The 17,629-nt window shown below is 48.3% G+C and overlaps 1 pseudogene; it reads left to right on the plus strand.

Annotated features, from left to right (window-relative positions):
• The window catches only part of LOC121003107, a 363,872-nt pseudogene extending 347,012 nt beyond the window's left edge, over nucleotides 1-16,860 (plus strand).
• The last annotated feature ends 769 nt before the right edge of the window (nucleotides 16,861-17,629 follow it).

A 17,629-nucleotide genomic window follows, 5' to 3' on the forward strand; every position in this document is an offset into this window, starting at 1 on the left:
ACAGTTTGTTCTGGCATAAAAAACGTAAGTTAGATTCGGCCAGAGCAACACGATCCGGGTCATCATATATCTGCCCCAGGGCCACAAAAAATCTTTCCACGGATCGAAGGGAGGGATCCCCTGATCCCCAAGTCTGAGCATTACCCCTGAGCAGGGAGATGACAATCCTCACCCTCTGCTCCTCATTACCAGAGGAGTGGGGACACAAGCAAAAATGGAGTTTGCATGCCTCTCTGAAACGAACAAAATTCTCACTGCCCCCGGAGAACGTTTCCGGAAGTGAGACCTTTGGCTCGCAACAGACTCCATGGGCCGGAGTGGACTCCCATATAGTTCAGTGTATTGTACATGTAGAAAGTAAATATTTTATACATATACTGTATATATCGTTGTATAAACTCAGCGTTCTTTGCTATGTTCATCTATCAGGCAGAGTGGACGACCCAGAAGCGCCCCCCACAGAACTGGCCAGATAGAGGCGTTGTGCAGTTTGTGGACTACGAGGCCCGTTACCGATCTGAATTAGACCTTGTTCTACATGGAATTTCATGCACTGTTGACAGTATGGAGAAGGTAATACGTGACTGTATGATCGATGGATGGATAGATCCAAAGATTGGTGGATAGATCCATAGGTTGGTGGATGGATCCATAGACGGATAGATGAATGGGTCCATAGATAATGCAAAAGACAGTTAGACCAACCACTCAAAACTATGTATGAGGGGAGTTCAGGTGCATGCTACCATCAGCATACTGCTTTATGCGCAATTTCACATGCAAACATTGAAAACATGTAGAAATGTAAACTCCATTTCTGCTGTACTTACTATATCAATATTTAAAGCTCTATGCACATATTTTTGATCAAGAATATGTCGGGCCCATCTACCAGCGACAAGGTGGCTTTCATCAAGCAGGACTGACACTACCAGTCTTGTCTCTTCTGGGCTTTTGTCCTACAAAATTCAGGGCAATGCAGAATCCAGCTATAGGTCACTCTGCCTAGTGCTTATAATCAGAGTATCCCATAGCTGGATTCTACTTTTCCCTGAATGCAGTTTACATTTATTCATATTTTCAATGTTTGCATGAGTGTCTTTGTGCAGAAAGTAACATGCTACTACTTGTATTTCTTGTTTGCTTTTAATCCATAGATGGATAGATAGATACGAAATGGATATGAGAGAGAGATTTGATTAGCTGGATACAAGAGCGATAAATAGATCCCAAAAAAATTCTCGCCTCTCCACAGGCACTAGTGGGAATACGTACTCTGCACTGGAGGTGCAGTAACCCAGTGGTTCACTGCTAAAAGGGTTTCTGTTGTAAATTACTGCTAAAAGGGTTTATGTTGTAAATTGCTGCTAAAAGGTTAATATTCAGGTTCACCGCTCTACAATGTTTACTGTGGTGACAATATGTGCACTTTGTATCCCAAAAGGTGTTATATAGGAAATTAGGAAGAAAATATTACAATAGTGGTTCACTTTTCGCCATTTTTCCTTACGCTCAGACTTCTTGTGGTTTTTAATTTTGCCCATTGTTTTCAATAGCGGTATTTTGTGCTGCCAGGTATATTTGGTTCTGCTGGGGTGGTATTTTGTGCTGCACTATGGTATTGCTGGGCCCACCTACTTCTTCTGTCCTGTATTCGCCTTGTGTTGGTCTTCTGTCAGTATGTCAGTATGGACCCACCTACACCATGGGGACACTTTTAGTTGTTTTTCTTTTCCAGGGTCTGTATATGGACTCTATATTATGGAGGTCCTCCATTGAAGGATGTACAGTATGTAAGGAGATGATGAACTATGTAATATAATATACTTTAAGTTCACAGTCCGCCCCTGTACAGTCGTGGCCAAAAGTTTTGAGAATTACATAAATATTGGAAATTTGAAAAGTTGCTGCTTAAGTTTTTATAATAGCAATTTGCATATACTCCAGAATGTTATGAAGAGTGATCAGATGAATTGCATAGTCCTTCTTTGCCATGAAAATTAACTTAATCCCAAAAAAAACTTTCCACTGCATTTCATTGCTGTCATTAAAGGACCTGCTGAGATCATTTCAGTAATCGTCTTGTTAACTCAGGTGAGAATGTTGACGAGCATAAGGCTGGAGATCATTATATCAGGCTGATTGGGTTAAAATGGCAGACTTGACATGTTAAAAGGAGGGTGATGCTTGAAATCATTGTTCTTCCATTGTTAACCATGGTGACCTGCAAAGAAACGCGTGCAGCCATCATTGCGTTGCATAAAAATGGCTTCACAGGCAAGGATATTGTGGCTACTAAGATTGCACCTCAATCAACAATTTATAGGATCATCAAGAACTTCAAAGAAAGAGGTTTAATTCTTGTTAAGAAGGCTTCAGGGCGTCCAAGAAAGTCCAGCAAGCGCCAGGGTCGTCTCCTAAAGAGGATTCAGCTGCGGGATCGGAGTGCCACCAGTGCAGAGCTTGCTCAGGAATGGCAGCAGGCAGGTGTGAGCGCATCTGCACGCACAGTGAGGCGAAGACTTTTGGAAGATGGCCTGGTGTCAAGAAGGGCAGCAAAGAAGCCACTTATCTCCAAAAAAAACCCCAGGGACAGATTGATCTTCTGCAGAAAGTATGGTGAATGGACTGCTGAGGACTGGGGCAAAGTCATATTCTCCGATGAAGCCTCTTTCCGATTGTTTGGGGCATCTGGAAAAAGGCTTGTCCATAGAAGAAAAGGTGAGCGCTACCATCAGTCCTGTGTCATGCCAACAGTAAAGCATCCTGAGACCATTCATGTGTGGGGTTGCTTCTCATCCAAGGGAGTGGGCTCACTCACAATTTTGCCCAAAAACACAGCCATGAATAAAGAATGGTACCAAAACACCCTCCAACAGCAACTTCTTCCAACAATCCAACAACAGTTTGGTGAAGAATAATTCATTTTCCAGCACGATGGAGCACCGTGCCATAAGGCAAAAGTGATAACTAAGTGGCTCAGGGACCAAAACGTTGACATTTTGGGTCCATGGCCTGGAAACTCCCCAGATCTTAATCCCACTGAGAACTTGTGGTCAATCCTCAAGAGGCGGGTGGACAAACAAAAACCCACTAATTCTGACAAACTCCAAGAAGTGATTATGAAAGAATGGGTTGCTATTAGAGTTGAGCGAACACCTGGATGTTCGGGTTCGAGAAGTTCGGCCGAACTTCCCGGAAATGTTCGGGTTCGGGATCCGAACCCGACCCGAACTTCGTCCCGAACCCGAACCCCATTTATGTCAATAGGGACCCGAACTTTTCGGCACTAAAAAGGCTGTAAAACAGCCCAGGAAAGAGCTAGAGGGCTGCAAAAGGCAGCAACATGTAGGTAAATCCCCTGCAAACAAATGTGGATAGGGAAATGAATTAAAATAAAAATAAAAAAAATTAAAATTAACCAATATCAATTGGACAGAGGTCCCATAGCAGAGAATCTGGCTTCACGTCAGCAGAGAATCAGTCTCTTCATGCCATAGCAAAGAATCTGGCTTCATGTCAGCAGAGAATCAGTCTCTTCATGCTATAGCAGAGAATCTGGCTTCATGTCAGCACAGAATCAGTCTTCATGTCATAGCAGAGAATCAGGCTTCACGTCACCCACCACTGGAACAGGCCACTGTCACACATTTAGGCCCCGGCACCCAGACAGAGGAGAGCGGTCCCGTAACAGAGAATCTGGCCTTATGTCAGCGCAGAATCTGTCTTCATGTCATAGCAGAGAATCAGGCTTCACGTCAGCCACCACTGCAACAGGCCACTGTCACACATTTAGGCCCAGGAACCCAGGCAGAGGAGAGAGGTCCCGTAACAGAGAATCTGGCCTTATGTCAGCGCAGAATCTGTATTCATGTCATAGCAGAGAATCAGGCTTCACGTCACCCACCACTGGAACAGGCTACTGTCACACATTTAGGCCCCGGCACCCAGACAGAGGAGAGCGGTCCCGTAACAGAGAATCTGGCCTTATGTCAGCGCAGAATCTGTCTTCATGTCATAGCAGAGAATCAGGCTTCACGTCACCCACCACTGGAACAGGCCACTGTCACACATTTAGGCCCCGGCACCCAGACAGAGGAGAGAGGTCCCGTAACAGAGAATCTGGCCTTATGTCAGCGCAGAATCAGTCTTCATGTCATAGCAGAGAATCAGGCTTCACGTCACCCACCACTGGAACAGGCCACTGTCACATATTTAGGCCCCGGCACCCAGACAGAGGTGAGAGGTCCCGTAACAGAGAATCTGGCCTTATGTTAGCACAGAATCTGTCTTCATGTCATAGCAGAGAATCAGGCTTCACGTCACCCACCACTGGAACAGGCCACTGTCACACATTTAGGTCCAGGCACCCAGGCAGAGGAGAGCGGTCCCGTAACAGAGAATCTGGCCTTATGTCAGCGCAGAATCTGTATTCATGTCATAGCAGAGAATCAGGCTTCACGTCACCCACCACTGGAACAGGCCACTGTCACACATTTAGGCCCCGGCACCCAGACAGAGGAGAGCGGTCCCGTAACAGAGAATCTGGCCTTATGTCAGCGCAGAATCTGTCTTCATGTCATAGCAGAGAATCAGGCTTCACGTCAGCCACCACTGGAACAGGCCACTGTCACACATTTAGGCCCAGGCACCCAGGCAGAGGAGAGAGGTCCCGTAACAGAGAATCTGGCCTTATGTCAGCGCAGAATCTGTATTCATGTCATAGCAGAGAATCAGGCTTCACGTCACCCACCACTGGAACAGGCCACTGTCACACATTTAGGCCCCGGCACCCAGACAGAGGAGAGCGGTCCCGTAACAGAGAATCTGGCCTTATGTCAGCGCAGAATCTGTATTCATGTCATAGCAGAGAATCAGGCTTCACGTCACCCACCACTGGAACAGGCCACTGTCACACATTTAGGCCCAGGCACCCAGACAGAGGAGAGAGGTCCCGTAACAGAGAATCTGGCCTTATGTCAGCGCAGAATCTGTATTCATGTCATAGCAGAGAATCAGGCTTCACGTCACCCACCACTGGAACAGGCCACTGTCACACATTTAGGCCCAGGCACCCAGGTAGAGGAGAGAGGTCCCGTAACAGAGAATCTGGCCTTATGTCAGCGCAGAATCTGTATTCATGTCATAGCAGAGAATCAGGCTTCACGTCACCCACCACTGGAAACAGGCCACTGTCACACATTTAGGCCCCGGCACCCAGACAGAGGAGAGCGGTCCCGTAACAGAGAATCTGGCCTTATGTCAGCGCAGAATCTGTCTTCATGTCATAGCAGAGAATCAGGCTTCACGTCAGCCACCACTGGAACAGGCCACTGTCACACATTTAGGCCCAGGCACCCAGGCAGAGGAGAGCGGTCCCGTAACAGAGAATCTGGCCTTATGTCAGCGCAGAATCTGTATTCATGTCATAGCAGAGAATCAGGCTTCACGTCACCCACCACTGGAACAGGCCACTGTCACACATTTAGGCCCCGGCACCCAGACAGAGGAGAGGTTCATTCAACTTTGGGTTGCCCCGCAATATAATGGTAAAATGAAATTAAAAATAGTATTGAATGAGGAAGTGCCCTGGAGTAGAATAATATATTGTTAAGGGCAGGTAGTTAATATCTAATCTGCACAAGGAATGGACAGGTCCTGTGGGATCCATGCCTGGTTCATTTTTATGAACGTCAGCTTGTCCACATTGGCTGTAGACAGGCGGCTGCGTTTGTCTGTAATGACGCCCCCTGCCGTGCTGAATACACGTTCAGACAAAACGCTGGCCGCCGGGCAGGCCAGCACCTCCAAGGCATAAAAGGCTAGCTCTGGCCACGTGGACAATTTGGAGACCCAGAAGTTGAATGGGGCCGAACCATCAGTCAGTACGTGGAGGGGTGTGCACAGGTACTGTTCCACCATGTTAGTGAAATGTTGCCTCCTGCTAACACGTTCCGTATCAGGTGGTGGTGCACTTAGCTGTGGCGTGTTGACAAAACTTTTCCACATCTCTGCCATGCTAACCCTGCCCTCAGAGGAGCTGGGCGTGACACAGCTGCGTTGGCGACCTCTTGCTCCTCCTCTGCCTTCGCCTTGGGCTTCCACTGGTTCCCCTGTGACATTTGGGAATGCTCTCAGTAGCGCGTCTACCAACGTGCGCTTGTACTCGCGCATCTTCCTATCACGCTCCAGTGTAGGAAGTAAGGTGGGCACATTGTCTTTGTACCGGGGATCCAGCAGGGTGGCAACCCAGTAGTCTGCACACGTTAAAATGTGGGCAACTCTGCTGTCGTTGCGCAGGCACTGCAGCATGTAGTCGCTCATGTGTGCCAGGCTGCCCAGAGGTAAGGACAAGCTGTCCTCTGTGGGAGGCGTATCGTCATCGTCCTGTGTTTCCCCCAGCCACGCACCAGTGATGGCCCGAGCTGCTTTGGGTGCCACCCCGCTGTGAACATGCTTCATCCTCATCCTCCTCCACCTCCTCCTCATCCTCGTCCTCCTCGCCCTCCAGTAGTGGGCCCTGTCTGGCCACATTTGTACCTGGCCTCTGGTGTTGCAAAAAACCTCCCTCTGAGTCACTTTGAAGAGACTGGCCTGAAAGTGCTAAAAATGACCCCTCTTCCTCCTCTTCCTCCTGGGCCACCTCCTCTTCCATCATCGCCCTAAGTGTTTTCTCAAGGAGACATAGAAGTGGTATTGTAACGCTGATAACGGCGTCATCGCCACTGGCCATGTTGGTGGAGTACTCGAAACAGCGCAACAGGGCACACAGGTCTCGCATGGAGGCCCAGTCATTGGTGGTGAAGTGGGTCTGATCCGCAGTGCGACTGACCCGTGCGTGCTGCAGCTGAAACTCCACTATGGCCTGCTGCTGCTCGCACAGTCTGTCCAGCATATGCAAGGTGGAGTTCCACCTGGTGGGCACGTCGCATATGAGGCGGTGACCGGGAAGGCCGAAGTTACGCTGTAGCGCAGACAGGCGAGCAGCGGCAGGGTGTGAACGCCGGAAGCGCGAACAGACGGCCCGCACTTTATGCAGCAGCTCTGACATGTCGGGGTAGTTGCGAATGAACTTTGTAGTGTACGGGACGGTAATGCCCGTCACTACAAAAGGGTCACTTTGTGTGCTGTTGTGTCTCCTTGTTTATGGGGAGGTTGGTTATAAAATGTAATTGAATGTAATGCTATGTATTTCCCTGTTACTGTGAAACTTGCATGTACAGGCCTGCTAGGGGTGTCATTCCAGCTCTTGGTCATTAGAGGGAGCTAGGGAGCCCTAGTTTATATAAGGCCCAGTCAGGGAAGGGAAAGACAGTCTGGAGTCTACAGTCTAGAGTCTAAGGAAGCAGTCTAGTCTAACCAGAGATTAGACAATGTCAGAGACAAGTCCAGGCCTGAAGCCTGCGGACCAGGAGAAGGTTCCCCTCCTGAATTTATATATGCAGAAGCAGGAAGATCACTGTTAAACAGTCTGGAGTCTAGAGTTCAGAAGTTTCTAGAGCCTGAGGAAGCTGAGAGGGACAGAGGCAAGCCAAGGAAAGCAAGAGGTACTTAAGTCCACAGAGGAGGTACTTTAATAGAATAAAACCAAGGATATACGCCAGAGCAGGGCATTGGACCTTGGAGAAGAGTTTCTATGTGCCAGGATCAGACAGGAATAGAGTGCAAACGGCCTGTACTGCAAGTCCTGAGTTAAACACTCTGAAGTCACCTTGCTGAACTGTATTGCCTGCATCAACCGTATTGAAAGATCGACTGTATGCAAAGGAACTGCAATTCCATTAATGTCCCTATATTGATGATGACTACTAAAGTTGGAGTTCTGCTTTAACCTCACGTGTTCCTCAGTTATTCCTGCTATCAGCAAACGGCGTGCCACCGTTTAATTGGCACTGGCGTCACGAACATTTCCTATCATCACCTGCCCTTGCAGAGAGTCAGCCGTCTCAGGTCAGTGTCTATTGCACTACAACACCAGCGACATTTATAAACACAACTTGAGTACGCTGCACCTCTCTTTTGGCGTCACGAACAGGATTCGCACGCTTTCTAGTGCAAGAAGCGTGAACTTTGTGTCTTATACAGTTGCCCTTTGACCAAAGTGACAATTTGCCTGTTTTATTCAAGTGGACTTTGTGGACTGAAAAACATACCCAAAGTGTACCTAGAACCCTCAAAAGCGCTGTGCAGTGTTGCGCTATCAAGAGGAAGAAAATCGCCGCATTGGAGTGTGGTTTTTATGGACTTTTCATCATCCTGCTTGCTGTCAGTGAATAGACAGCGTTTCTACCCAAAGATGGCCGCTGAGGCTGCTGAAATAGCTGCTGCGTCATCTTCATCCCGAAAAGGCGGGAAAAATTGGCGCCTTTTCGAGGAAAATAGCGGGAAGAGTTCAAGGTCAGGCGCCACTGCTTATCTGGACATTTGCATGTCTGCCAGCATGGACTCCGCCTTCCATATACTGGAATACCTGGGGGGCGGCCTCTCCAGTGCAATGGGAGGAGCTGGCTGATCTAATTGACTCGACCCTATCGCTCTCCAGAGAAGGATCGAGCATGTTGGACAGAGTGAACAGAGCTTTGCTGCACGTCCGCGCCTGAGATACCAAAAGATGTATGATATTGGTGTAGAGCCAGAAGGAGGCTCCACCGGCCTACTCTCCGGGACCAGGAGAAACCCGCCTGCCCGCCATGGGAGAAAGAACCAGAGTCCTGCTATGGCTCTTGGAGAGACTTCTTTCAGCCCTCTTTCAAATGGTCCTCACTAATGGCGGAGATCCGGGAGGCCGCTATCAAGCGAAATACCAAGACTAAGATTTATTATGAGGAGTTGACCAAGACAATTCATGAAAGACACAGCAACACACAACCCCGCCTGGAAAGGAGAAAGGGGTTGGTGGTGTCCTTTGACAAAACCCGTGGCTACGGGTTCATCCAAGACTACCTGACTGGCAGAGACCTATATGTGAATAGAAGGTCTGTCAAAAGAGACTACCTCCCTTCCTATCAGCACAGCCTCCGCGAGGGAGAGGAAGTGGAGTTCACCCCTGCCGAGAGCCTGAGAGGGCCTTATGCAACTGCCGTGACCCGTCCTAAGCGAGGACCTGAGGACTGGGAAGCAGAAGAAGAAGACTACTCTGGCTGCGAGCGGGAACCGGAACGCTCTCCAGAGCCGGCCCATCACGCCTTCCAGGAGCGGAGCTCCTTCATTGGGCCTAACGTCTTCTGGCAGCCAACCGTGTTGGAGAAATGGGTGAGCCCCTATCCTTCCCCCGAGCTGCCCCGTCGGGAGAAGACCATACAAGATATGGAAAACTTAAAAGGACTTCGCAATACCTTTGAGAACATCCGGAGAGGTCGGAGACCCGATGCACCACCAGAACCTTCAGAGGCCGAGTCCGCGCCATCGTTGACTGTACCTGCGCCGGCGGCGCCAGCAGATGACAGCGACTCCGACACGGAGAGCATCGGTGAACAGATTGTTCGGCTGGAGGAGAAGTTGCGGGAGCTGCGCAAGATCGCGACCGCCAGGATCCAGACGCCGCCAAAGAAGGACGAGGTAAGGGTGCCTGTCACCACCCGTAGACCACCTTCTGCTACCACCGCTCCGTCGGTGCCCCAAAGAAGACCCCCTGTTGCTGGAAGTTGCTGCACAGAGCCCACCGGACCGCTTGCGGCGGCGGTATCAACTCCACTTCATCCCACAATTATTATGCCGGGACCAGTACGGTCCACCCAAGGGTTTACCACTAGGCCCATGGGGCCAATACCTATTAGGGGGCCCCTTTACCTAGCAGCTGCCCCCTAACACAGTTATGTGGGCACATCCTCCTGTAGAGGACTACTACAGGCCGTATTTGCCAGCAGAGCCGGGTAATTATGACATACCCCTGTGAATCAGCCTGCTAGGCCTTTGATTTATTTCGCCAAAGAATGATGGTATTAACCCTTTCAGGACAGGAGTCCTATGTTTACTGGTTGTTTGTTGCTGCTGCCAGTTCCTCCACGGCTCAGTGGTGGGTGTTGACCACTGAAGTATTAAAGTCAACGGAGCCCAGTTTGTTTCCAGGACCTCCTGCCTGCTTTTGCTATCCCACGCCAAGTTGTGCCTGTTCCTTAGTTGCACCTTTTACCCTTAACCCCCTTTTCAGGTTGATCAGGGGTATTACAGCACTTGTCTTTGCTGTCATTTTATTGTGCAACTTGATACTAAGGAACCGTGCCCGGAGTCAGACTCAAAAGAACCTGAGCCTCTGAGATTTTTGCTCTTTTAAAAGGAAATGTGCCCAGAGATGGACTCCACCGCATGAGAGCCTCTGTGATCTAATAGGAAAGTAATCTGGGTACGGACTCATGTTTGTTCTTTGAGCCTCCAAGAACTTTTATACTGTTTTATCTATTTTGCTGTTCTAATATGGACTTATTCATTGTCATGGACTATCCTGGTTATAATGTTACGCTGTGCCAGGTCAGCGCCCCAGTTCCATTCACTATCCTGAGAAGAAGAGAACGACGCCCCTTGTCACCACCCTTTACCTTTATCAATTGGACCTGATCTGAATGTAAATGCAGATGAATTACCTATATGTATGCCTGCATGTGTCTTTTCTGTTTCAGGTAGAGATTCCAGTTGGGCGATCCATGATGGAGTACGAGGTCGTACTCAGCTTAAAGCAGTGGGGTATGTAGTGTACGGGGACGGTAATGCCCGTCACTACAAAAGGGTCACTTTGTGTGCTGTCGTGTCCCCTTGTTTATGGGGAGGTTGGTTATAAAATGTAATTGAATGTAATGCTATGTATTTCCCTGTTACTGTGAAACTTGCATGTACAGGCCTGCTAGGGGTGTCATTCCAGCTCTTAGTCATTAGAGGGAGCTAGGGAGCCCTAGTTTATATAAGGCCCAGTCAGGGAAAGGTGGGCAGTCTAGTCTAAAGTCAGTCTACAGCAGTTGGAGTTTAGACTATGTCAGAGACCAGTCCAGGCCTGAAGCCTGCGGACCAGGAGAGGGTATTGTAGTCCCTGTAACCGGGTTCCAAATCCAAGGAGAAGGTTCCCCTCCTGAGATCCCATATGCAGAAGCAGGAATACCTCATTTCAAGAGCCTGAGGAAGCTGAGAGGGACAGAGGCAAACCAAGGAAAGCAAGAGGTACTTAAGTCCACAGAGGAGGTACTTTAATAGAATAAAACCAAGGATATACGCCAGAGCAGGGCATTGGACCTTGGAGAAGAGTTTCTATGTGCCAGGATCAGACAGGAATAGAGTGTAAACGGCCTGTACTGCAAGTCCTGAGCTAAACAATCTGAAGTCACCTTGCTGAACTGTATTGCCTGCATCAACCGTATTGAAAGATCGACTGTATGCAAAGGAACTGCGATTCCACTAATGTCCCTATATTGATGATGACTACTAAAGTTGGAGTTCTGCTTTAACCTCACGTGTTCCTCAGTTATTCCTGCTATCAGCAAACGGCGTGCCACCGTTTAATTGGCACTGGCGTCACAAACTTTTTCTATCATCAGCTGCCCTTGCAGAGAGTCAGCCGTCTCAGGTCAGTGTCTATTGCACTACAACACCCAGGGACATTTACAAACACAACTTGAGTACGCTGCAACTTCTGCACCACCAAATTGCAGCACATGCGCCAGGCAAGGGATGTGCGTCAAACCGGCTAGTCCGAGAGCTGCAACGAGATTTCGCCCATTATCGCACAGCCACCAGGCCGGGCTTGAGGCTCAGCTCGCAGCAACCACTCGTCTGGTCTGTTTTCTATACCCCGCCACAACTCCTGTGGCGGTGTGGGCCTGTCCCCCAAACATATGAGTTTCAGAATGGGCCTGCTGACGTTTACCCGTGCTGTGGCTGAAGTTGGTGGGAAGGTGTGTGGCTGACTGGATGAGCATGTGGAAGAAGAGGATGAGGAACTGAGTAGGGAGGAGGAGGAGACAGAGGAGGCAAAGAATGTTGCCCTGCGATCTTGGCGGCGGAAGGACGTGGCGCCAAATAGCTCTCCGCCTGGGGCCCAGCGCCACTACATTTACCCAGTGGGCAGTTAGGAGATATAGCGTCCCTGGCCGGCTTACTGGGTCCACGTATCTGTGGTTAGGTGGACCTTGCCACAGATGGCGTTGCGCAGTGCACACTTGATTTTATCGGACACTGTTGTTTGTGCAGGGAAGGCACGGCTCTCTTAGAGAAGTAGTGGCGGCTGGGAACAACATACTGTGGGACATGCAAGTGACATGAGCTGTTTGAAGCTGTGTGTGTCACCAGCCTAAATGACAGCATTTCATAGGCCAGTAGTTTAGAAATGCTGGCATTCAGGGCCAGGGATCGAGGGTGGCTAGGTGAGAATTTACGCTTTCTCTCAAATGTTTGTGAGATGGAGAGCTGAACGCTGCCGTGTGACATGGTTGAGATGCTTGGTGACGCAGGTGGTGGTGTTGGTGGTACATCCCATGTTTGCTGGGCGGCAGGTGCCAACGTTCCTCCAGAGGCGGAGGAAGAGGCCGAGGGCGGCGGCAGCAGCAGCAGAAGAGGCCGAGGCGGCAGCAGCAGAAGATGTAGCAGGGGGAGCCTGAGTGACTTCCTTGTTTTTAAGGTGTTTACTCCACTGCAGTTCATGCTTTGCAATGCAGGTGCCTGGTCCATGCAGGTTGTGCTAAGGTTCAGAACGTTACTGCCTCGCTTCAGGCTCTGATGGCACAGCGTGCCAAACCACTCGGTCTTGTCGTCAGACACATTGTTTGAAGAAGTGCCATGCCAGGGAACTCTTGAAGCTGCCTTGGGTGCTCGGTCCCAGATGGCGGCGGTCAGTAGCAGCGGAGTCTCTTGGCGTGCGGGTGTTCTGATTTTCCCACTGCCTCCCTCTTTGCTAAGCTGTTGGCTCGGTCTCACCACTGCCTCTTCCTCCGAACTGTGAAAGTCAGTGGCACGAACCTTCATTCCATGTGGGGTCTAGGACCTCATCGTCCCCTGCATCGTCTTCCACCCAGTCTTGATCCCTGACCTCCTGTTCAGTCTGCACACTGCAGAAAGAGCAGCAGTTGGCACCTGTGTTTCGTCATCATCAGAGACGTGCTTGAGGTGGTATTCCCATGTCCTCATCATCAGAAAAATAAGTGATTGTGTCGTTAGTGCATTCTATCTCTTCCACCCCTGGGGAAGGGCTAGGTGGATGCCCTTGGGAAACCCTGGCAGCAGAGTCTTCAAACAGCATAAGAGACTGCTGCATAACTTGAGGCTCAGACAGTTTCCCTGCTATGCATGGGGGCGATGTGACAGACCGATCGGCTTGGTTTCATGCGCCATCTGTGCGCTTTCTAGCAGAAGACTGGGTAGGAGATAATGTGAACGTGCTGGATCCACTGTCGGCCACCCAATTGACTAATGCCTGTACCTGCTCAGGCCCTTACCATCCTTAGAACAGCATTGGGCCCCACCAAATATCGCTGTAAATTCTGCTGGCTACTGGGACCTGAGGTAGTTGGTTCACTAGGACGTGTGGCTGTGGCAGAACGGCCACGTCCTCTCCCAGCACCAGAGGGTCCACTAACACCACCACGACCATGTCCACGTCCGCGTCCGCGTCCCTTATTAGATGTTTTCCCTCATTGTTCCCGTTCACCACAATTTTTGAGAATGGCAAATTTGGGAATGCTTTTTCAACCCAGAACAAAAAGTCTGCTTTTACGGTCACTACAAATAACTTGACCAGCTAAAACTGTGCAGATTTGGTTGAATAGAGATGTGAGACCTGTTTTTTTTGCGCTGTGTGACAGTTATAGGTTTAATCACAGATGACACTTCTATCAGCACGCTAGCGTGTGTCTTAGGTTTTTCTGAATGACACTATCAATACCTTCAATGTAAGTGTTTCTTTTTGGGATAGATTTCAAGTAGGCCTCAAATACCACAAACTAGTTATTTTCAGAATGGCAAATTTGGGAATGCTTTTTCAACCCAGAACAAAAAGTCTGCTTTTACGGTCACTACAAATAACTTGACCAGCTAAAACTGTGCAGATTTGGTTGAATAGAGATGTGAGACCTGTTTTTTTTTGCGCTGTGTGACAGTTATAGGTTAATCACAGAATGACACTTCTATCAGCACGCTAGCGTGTGTCTTAGGTTTTTCTGAATGACACTATCAATACCTTCAATGTAAGATTTTCTTTTTGGGATAGATTTCAAGTAGGCCTCAAATACCACAAACTAGTTATTTGAGAATGGCAAATTTGGGAATGCTTTTTCAACCCAGAACAAAAAGTCTGCTTTTACGGTCACTACAAATACTTGACCAGCTAAAACTGTGCAGATTTGGTTGAATAGAGATGTGAGACCTGTTTTTTTTGGCGCTGTGTGACAGTTATAGGTTTTAGGCCCCTGCACACGATCAGGATTGCGTGCGGATTTTCCGCGCGGATTTGCGTGCGGAAAATCCGCACCGTAGGTCATGTCCATTGTATTCTATGAGAATTTGAAATTTCTCAATGCACACGATGCAGATTTTTTCCGCGCGGATTTTGACCTGCGGTGCGGATTTTAAAATCCGCGACATGTCCATTAATTTTTTTTTTCCTGACCGGATTTTCTTCATTCACTTAGTGAAATCCGCATGCGGAAAATCCGCACCGAATCCGCACCAAATCCGCACGCAAATCCGTATGCAAATCCGCACCAAGTATGCGGATTGAACCGCACAGATTTGCCTGCGAACACCTGCGGATTTCAGTGCGGATTCTCCGCAACATGAATCCTGAACGAGTGCATGTACCCTAAATCACAGAATGACACTTCTATCAGCACGCTAGCGTGTGTCTTAGGTTTTCTGAATGACACTATCAATACCTTCAATGTAAGTTTTTCTTTTTGGGATAGATTTCAAGTAGGCCTCAAATACCACAAAACTAGTTATTTTCAGAATGGCAAATTTGGGAATGGTTTTTCAACCCAGAACAAAAAGTCTGCTTTTACGGTCACTACAAATAACTTGACCAGCTAAAACTGTGCAGATTATGGTTGAATAGAGATGTGAGACCTGTTTTTTTTTGCGCTGTGTGACAGTTATAGGTTTAATCACAGAATGACACTTCTAGCAGCACGCTAGCGTGTGTCTTAGGTTTTTCTGAATGACACTATCAATACCTTCAATGTAAGTGTTTCTTTTTGGGATAGATTTCAAGTAGGCCTCAAATACCACAAACTAGTTATTTTCAGAATGGCAAATTTGGGAATGCTTTTCAACCCAGAACAAAAGTCTGCTTTTACGGTCACTACAAATAACTTGACCAGCTAAAACTCTGCAGATTTGGTTGAATAGAATGTCAGGTCAATTTTTAGGCGCTGGGTGACAGGCTCAACTTGCCCCTGATGTAATATATGGCCAAAAAATACCACACTGTTGATGGTTTAAATGCACTTGGGTGACACAGGCTCAGCCTGCACCAGATGTAGTATACGGCCAAAAAATAACCAGACTGTTGATGGTTAAAGCACTTCTTTAGACACAGGCTCAGCCTGCAGCTAATGTAGTATTGGCCAAAAAATAACCAGACTGTTGATGTTTAAATGCACTTCGGTGACACAGGCTCAGCCTGCAGCTGATGTAGGATATAGCAGCAAAATAACCACACTATCGATGGTTAAATACACTTGGTGATAGCTCGTGCTGGCGCACCACAAGTCACCAAATGGCCGCCGATCACCCCAGAAAAAAAGTGATCTAAAAAACGCTCTGGCAGCCTCAAAAAAGTGAGCAAGTCAATAACTAGCACTTCATGATCCACAGCTGCAGATCGATCACAGAATGAAGTCTTTTGGAGAGGTTAATCTGCCTAATCTCGCCTAACGTCGCAGCTGTCAACCTCTCCCTAATACTGATCATAGCAGAGTGACGTGCGGCGCTACGTGACTCCAGCTTAAATAGAGGCTGGGTCACATGGTGCACTGGCCCATCACAGCCATGCAATAGTAGGCAATGGCTGTGATGGCCTCTTGGGCCAAGTAGTATGAACGCTTGTTGATTGGCTGCTTTGCAGCCTATCAAAAAGCGCCAAGAAAGCGCCGAACACCGAACCCGAACACCGGACTTTTACGAAAATGTTCGGGTCCGTGTCACGGACACCCCAAAATTCGGTACGAACCCAACTATACAGTTCGGGTTCGCTCATCCCTAGTTGCTATCAGTCAGGAATTGGCCCAGAAGTTGATTGAGAGCATGCCCAGTCGAATTGCAGAGGTCCTGAAAAAGAAGGGCCAACACTGCAAATACTGACTCTTTGCATAAATGTCATGTAATTGTCGATAAAAGCCTTTGAAACGTATGAAGTGTGTGTAATTATATTTCACTACATCACAGAAACAACTGAAACAAAGATCTAAAAGCAGTTTAGCAGCAAACTTTGTGAAAACTAATATTTGTGTCATTCTCAAAAGTTTTGGCCACGACTGTACATTCCTGCTCTGGTTAGTTGGACTGTGGAAAGTGCGGCCACTATGCTGTAATGCAAACAATCTCCCAGAATTCAGTGCAGCTCGATCAGTGCATGATCAGCTAAATGCATCGGGATCAGTAACGAGTTAAATGAAACACTCATTCCACATCTGTAACTGAACACTTCATGTGACCGCATATAACTGTTGATCTGTCCTCAGGTTGGAATAGTTGGAAAGATGGGAGCTGGAAAATCTTCCCTTACGAATTGCCTCTTCCGGATCATCGAAGGCAGCAGGGGGGAAGATATTCATTGATGGTCTGGACATCTCCACCATTGGCCTCCATGATCTGCGCAACAAACTAACTATAATTCCTCAGGTAATTCACCCATCATTTATGGCTGACTAGAAGGCTAGCTTTCATATGTAAGAAGTTTAATCACATAGTCACTGGTCTCAGTGGTAAAACTGTGATTGGTCTCATGGCTGAGGCCAGTACACCCCCCCACCCCCTCCTTCCCTCGGCCCATTTCTTCATGAATCATGTTCATCCCCTTTAAATTAACAATGAGGTCTGCCTGTAATCACCACAAGGGGGAGCTTACATGCTTTCTGCACATTGTGTTTATATAGACCTAAGTGTCTAAACAGTAGAAAGCTCCCTCTAGTGGTGGTTGTAGGCAAACAGAATTTTATCATTTTAAAGAGGTTTTCCCACCTGGAACATTAATGGCATATTAACAGGTTGTACCATAAGCAGGGGCGGATTGGCCATAGACCCTACAGGGAAATTTCCCGGTGGGCCGATGCCCAGGGGGCCACTCAAGCCCTCTTGATGGCTGCAGGCCAGATACATAATGATGTAATGCTCAACAGCAGGTGCCCTCCTGAACTCTACTGTATTATCGTCCTCATAACAGTGATACAGTTGAATACTATGGTTACTATGCTATATGGTTCTGCTGGAGCGGTATTCTGCGCTGCACTACTTCTGATGTCCCCACCTACTTGTTTTGGCCCGTCTTCTGTCAATTTGGACCCACCTACAACATGGGGCCACTTTTATTTTATTTTTTCAGGGCCACTTTAAGTTCCCAGTCCGCCCCTGGCCATAAGTGTCCGGTAAGTGTGGTCCACCTCTGGGTTCCGCTCCCATCTCGAAAACAGGGCCTGAAGTAAATGGGGAGCAAGCT

This window comes from Bufo bufo, chromosome 6 (assembly GCF_905171765.1).
Source record: "Bufo bufo chromosome 6, aBufBuf1.1, whole genome shotgun sequence".
NCBI lineage: Eukaryota > Metazoa > Chordata > Amphibia > Anura > Bufonidae > Bufo > Bufo bufo.